This window comes from Chenopodium quinoa, unplaced genomic scaffold (genome assembly GCF_001683475.1).
Source record: "Chenopodium quinoa cultivar QQ74 unplaced genomic scaffold, ASM168347v1, whole genome shotgun sequence".
NCBI lineage: Eukaryota > Viridiplantae > Streptophyta > Magnoliopsida > Caryophyllales > Amaranthaceae > Chenopodium > Chenopodium quinoa.
Window position 1 is genome coordinate 6,503,958 of NW_018744304.1, and position 6,800 is coordinate 6,510,757.

A 6,800-nucleotide genomic window follows, 5' to 3' on the forward strand; every position below is an offset into this window, starting at 1 on the left:
AATTGGATAGAAATGAAGTTATAAAAAAGTGGGAACCCTATTTATTAGGAGACAACCTACATCCCAAGTAAGTTGATGTACTTACAAATATTCATATATGTAATATTTAATGTACAATCATTTACTTCAATACTTAATCTCATAATTGAAATAATTTGTAAAATGTTAGTGAACCAAAAAAGTTGAAAGTGAAATTTATAATGTCAAGATCAAGGCCAGAGAAAAATCAATCAATGAGGTATAAATACTTAATAAAAATTCAATAATTTATTTTTATACTGTTACATAATCATACTTTTATGTATTAACATTCAAAAAAATTTCAGTGAACAAGAGAAGGAAACTTCAAAAATAGATGATGCATCAACAAATCAAGGGTATATTCTACCTCAATATGTTTAATGTTCATTTATTTCTTAGTTGTCATACATAATATAATGATTTTCATTCTCAGAAAAAAAAACAACTGAAGAGGAAGCAAAAACTGATCACCTACAACAAGAAAAGGCTGGATCAGAATTAGTGAATACAGGGTATTTCATTCCCATAATGTTCATTTTCATATTACTTAATAAACATTTTTAATCATTTGAAATTAATTAATTTTCAGAAATCAATCACCTAAGAAAGACACAAGAGAGGTTGAACAACTAAAACCAAAAAAGGATGCAGCAGGGTATTTGATTCAACTAATGTTCATTTTCTATTAGTTGATAAACATTTTTAATCATTTTCAATTTTTAATTTTCAGAAATGAATCAACTGAAAAATCCCCAACAGAAGATGAGCCTGCACCAGAAGTGGAGGCTACAGCAAAGGATCAACCTGCACTAGAAGTGAAGGCTATAGTAGAGGATGAGCCTCCAGCAGAGGATGAGCCTCCAAAAGAGGATGAGCCTCCAACAGCAGTTGAAGAAACACATTCATACATAATGCAAAAGTATGAACATATATAACTTATTAAATGTTTCTATTCCACTTTTACAATATTATTGATCATAAATTATCAAAAAATGTTGTCAGGAAAAAAATAAAAGTGTCAACTCAGGGAATACTAAAAAAAACTGACCAAAAACAGGAAAACTGCTCCTGTTAGCAAGGTCATTGCTGCTAAAAAGGCCCCTGCTACAACTGTTGATACTGCTGGAAAAGCCACTGCTGCTTAAATGGCCCCAGCTACAAGTACTGAAAAGTCCTCTGCTGCAGAAAAATCCCATGTAGCAAGTTCTGCCATTGCACAACAAAAGGCCCCTGCTGAAATTAAAAAAATCCAATTAAGTAATGTACATAATTGTTAAATTAAATATTAAATTTTATTTATCAATAACACTTATATTGAAAATGTTCATTTACCAATTTGTAAATGATCAAAATGTATAGGTGGTGAAGAAATTGAGATTTAGGATGAAACAGAAGAAGAATTGGAAAGACAAAGACAAGAAGAATTGAAAAAGGATGAGGAGTTGGCAAGAAAATTGAGAGGTATAAAACCTGTTGAAGAGTTAACTTTGTCTCAAAAGAGTGAAGAATCTTCACAAAATTCAAAGCAACTAAGAAGGAAAATGGTTGCAAGGAAAAATCAGAAGAAAAAAGAATTGGAAGTAAATAAATCAAAAAAAAGGAAGATGAACAATCACTAGCAAGAAGAACAAGAAGTAAATCACAAGGTAAATAAAATGTACAATTTCTAATATAACAATGATCATATTAAATAAACATTACAACTATATTAATATTTATATAACAATGTTTATTTGCAGATGTTAAGTTGCCTAGCATATCAGCTATAGCAACAGCTGCTGCAGCAATTGCTGAAAACCTACCAACAACAACAACACCAAAAAAACCTGGGCGTCCAAGGGCTGCAACTGCAGTTGCAAAGAAACCTGCTGAGAAAGAAGGGCGTACAAGGGCTGCAGTTATTGAGAAACCTGCTGCAAGTTCTGCTCCTTCAAAAGGGAAAGCAGGCCAAAAAGGTAAAAGAACATATCTAAAACAATAAATGTTCAATTACAATCTTACAGTTTGAAAATGTTCATTTTACTTAATGTAATTGATCAAATAATTAGGTGGTCAGAAGAGACCTGCTGCATCAGCCAAAGGCCCTGCAAAAAAAAAAAAAAAAAAAAGTCATAGATCAAGTGCCTTATGATGAACCATCAGAGGATGAAGAACAAGAAGAAGCTGCAACAAGTTCTGCTCCTGCTGAAAAGAAAATTCTTCAAAAAGGATTACAAAAAGGTAATGTACATATTAATAAAGTTAAATGTTCAAATACAAACTAGCAAATTACACTGTCATATATATGTTCATTTTACATATTATAATTGATCAAATGTTTAGGTGGTCAGAAGAGGCCTGCTGCATCAGCTAAAGGCCCTTTGAAGAAAACAAAAATCATTGAAGAATAATTAGAGGAGGAAAATGAAGAAGATGAGAAAAGTGATACTGATAGTGGATCAGACAATGAGGATCCAGCTTTTGATGCTGAAAAAAAGAAGATGAAGAAAGTGAGGAGGTGGAAGTAGTTCAGGAAAAGAAAACAACATTGAAAAAACCAAAAGCCGAAGAAAAAAGAATGGTTCTGTATGAGAGGGAACCAATAAAAAAGATTGTAAAGAGGAAAACTGAACTTTCAGTGGCTAAAAAGAAAGAAGAGGAGGAAGAAAAGAATGAAGAGGAAGTTGGAAGTTCGATAAGAGGAGGCCATGTCAAATTCATGCATTGGGTTAAGAAAATGAGTGATACACATAAGGAATTAGTGCATGAAATAGGACTGGGGCCGTTGTTGGATATAGGACTTCCTCAGCTTGACAAACAATTCAACCATTGAGTTTTAGATAGCTTTGAAGTCAGTAGTTGTAGTTTTAAGCTGCCTAAAGGTGAGAAAATTGAAATTGAGGAGGAAGATGTGAGAATTGCTTATGGTTTGCCAATGGGAGACATTCCCATTGTTGAAGCCAAATTTGACAGAGCAAGTGAAGATTTTGGTGTATTTATGAAAAATTGGAGGTCAAAATGGCAAGGCAAAACACCTTCTGTAAACCAAATTATTGCTCAATATACGAGTGATAAATTCAAAAACAAAAGGCCAGCAGAAGAAGATTTTCTCACCAACTTTTTGGTAGTTGCTGTGAATTGTTTGATGAAGTGTATTTCAAACAACCAATGCCATTTCAAGTTTCTGTTTTCAATGATGGACAAAGAAAAAATAAAAAACTTGAATTGGTGTCAGTACGTGTTTGACTCTCTCATCAGTTTCCATATGACATGGAGAAAGAGTGGAGGAAAAGGATTCTACAATGGACCAATGCAATTTCTGATGGTAAGTTTACAAAACACAATAGTAAATTATAAAATGTTCATTTCAGTGACAATGAATGTTCATTAACAAAATGTTAAATATCTATTTCGTCTAAAATTTTAATCTTTTATATTAATTGTTCATTTGTATTATATTATATGTTCATTTATAATAATGGGTTTTGGTGCAGCTGTTCTACTTTGACAGAGTTCAAAGATTGAGCAAAAAACAACCAAGAACAATTCCAATAATTTCTTGTTGGACAAGGGATATGTCACTTGAAAGGATAAAAACAGAAAATGATTTGAACTATGGATTTGGAAAAGTCCTTCCAAGAATAGAAGAAAAGCCTGAAGACAATCCTAAGGTACAAAATGATCATTTATAAATAATGAAATGTTCAATATCAAAACACAGAATGTCTTATATGATTTTTTTATATGTTCTATAAATGACAGTCTTTATGAACGAATTTGCATCAATGGTACAAGAAGTTGGTGCATCTTTGGCAAGACTTTCTACAAAATTGGTTAAGGCAAAAGAACTCTTCCCTGGGAATCAGTTGGTGAAGAAGGTAGATGAAGTGTTGGGAAAGATGGCACGAGAACCATCAATTCTCAGCCAAGATGAAGAAATATTTGGATCAGAGGATTTTTTGAATGCCATTGCACAAATTGAGAAGGAATTGATGGAGGCGAGTAAAGCAAAAAAAAAAGAAAACAGGAAATGAGAAGGAATATGATATAAGGAAGACATTCAGTTTGGGTTGCAACTTAACTCCCCCAACTCCAACAACTGGTAAATATGCTTACTTAAAAACTGTCATTAATTTGAATATCCTTACTTAAAGAGTATAATATAATTAAAGCATTAAATTTTAATTTATTTGAACACAGAAGCACAGATTAATCTTGCAGCCACAACTTCAACAACAACTGATCCAAATGTTCCTTCTAAGCCAGAAAAAGGTAAAGCTTTAATATCTATGTACAATTATGAAAAGTATAATTTTCATTTATAAAATAATAAGTTTGTTTATTCTAAATGTTCAAAAAATATATATATTCAGAATAACAAATGTTCATTTACATTAACAATTTCATATATTTTAAATCAACAGAAAGAGTTGGAGGTTTAAATTTTGAAGAACCACAAGATGGAGGAAATTCAAAAAAGGTAAAATGTTCACTTATATAGTAATAAATGAACATTTGTGATTGTAAAATATTCTTCTTTAATGATACTAAGTCTATATATGTGTGAATGCAAATTAATACAAAAGGCATTAAAAAAAGGTGAAGGTTCAAAATCTGTAGCATTAGAAGAAAATGTTGAAGGAAATTCAAAGAGTGGTACAATGTTCACATATTCCAAATAAATGATCATATTATTAAGTATAATGTTCATTTCTATTTATATAAAATTTCTTTCATGTATTTTGTTTGCAGCATCTGATTCAAAAGTTGATGATCCCAAGACACCAACTGAAAATAGGGAAGCTGCTGAAGATTTTTCTACATTCTTGAAATCTCCAGCATGTCCAAGTATGGAAGATGTCCTTGATGACTCAAACAAGAAAGGAGGAAGCATGGGGTAAACATGGAAGACCTATCTTGTTAGAAAATATAGAATTTTGAATGGACATATAGAATAAATTTGGTTATGAAGTGTAATTATTTTGGACAGTTTTTGGTTATGAAGTTAGTAATGGATATGTATTATAAAATCAGAAGGGAATATTTTGCTTTAGGGTAGGAATGAACAATTTAAGATATGTAAATTATGTATTTTAATTTAAATGTCTTAGTAATATTTTAAGTGTTCATGGTTAAAAAAATGAGAATAATGTTTTTTTTTTATTTTAATTACTCTTCATTACTAACCATGATTAATATTTCAGAGAAGACAAGAAGAAACAATTATATGCTTCAAATGTGAAGGAAAGGTAAAGATCATTCCACATATACATGTTCTTTTTCATTAAACTGAATAATCATCTATACTATATTTATATTCAGTGAGACAAAAAAGGATTCCAAAGAAATTGAAGCAGAGAAGATTCAAATTGCCAAAAACACAACAGGGCAAAGGTAAATGGTCTTTAAATGTGTATAGATTTATAATGTTCATTATCAATATACTAAATGATCATTCATAATTCAATATTTATTCAGTGACAGAGAGAAGACTTTGGAAAGAAAAAACTCAAGAGAAGCTGAGAAGGGAAAAACTGAGATTGCAAAGGAAAAAGAGATAAGGTATTACTATTTGTTCTTTATATAAAGTATTTGTTCATTATTAAAAAATTCATATTTGTATTAATATATGGTCACATTAACTAGGTCACAAAGGGACATCCCAAATGTTCCTATTGCTTTCCGATTTCCATACATGGTCAAGTACAAGGATTTGTTCAAAGATGAAGACACAATGAACAAACTTGTAACAGACTATGCTTATAGTGGAAAAGATCAAAGGTATGCATCACTTACTTCATCAAAACTTTAACATTATGTTTGTTGTAAACTCATAAAATTTAAAAACTTGATATTTTGCAGTGAGCTACTATACTATGATGGAGTGAATTTGATCAATAGGGCAGAGATGAAAACTCTTGAAGGGGATACATTAGTAGTTAACAATGTGATTGATTCATGGGCACTACTTATGAATAAAAAAAGGTCAAAGAACAAGTTATACTTTTCAACATTTCCACATGCAAGTCTTTATTGAAATTACACATGTATACATCGGTGTACTAAAATGATCAATTCACTTATACTAAATGATCTTATGAATATTAAAATGATCCTGTGCATCATTTGCAGCAAATTATGTATGCAAATACAGTGTGTCCTGAAGGATCATCAATGGAGCTTAGACTTGAATACTTCAGAGAAAGAATAACAAATGAATTGAGGTTATACAAAATCAAGAGCGCAGTTGGATATCAACAGGTATTAATGAACAATATGGAATTATAATATGTTCATTTACAATAATGTGTATATATAATAATATTGTGTACTATGTACAGATTTTTTTTCCAGTGGCCATATATGCACATTTCTATCTTCTATGCATTGATCATGTCAATGAGACAATGCATATAATTGACAACAGGAAACTGCCAAAACATCAAACAATTGCAACAAAGTATGAAAACCAACCCCAATTGGTGGTAAGTATATTGTTTACTAGATATATAAATGATCAGTTTGTTTATACAAAATGATCAATATTGAATATTGAAATTATCAATATTAATGTGATCCTTTGATTTTTTTTTTTTCTGTATATGTTGCAGTTAAAAGGATATGTAGAATACTTGAAAGGGTTGGGGTATGAAGATGCAGATTCTATTGAGAAATATAATGTGGTTTTGCAAAAAATGAAGTGGAGGAGCAACGAAGATTACACCAACTGTGGAGTTTACATTATGAAACTTATGGAAACTTTCACTGCTGATCCCAATGAAGAATGGGTTTGTGACCTA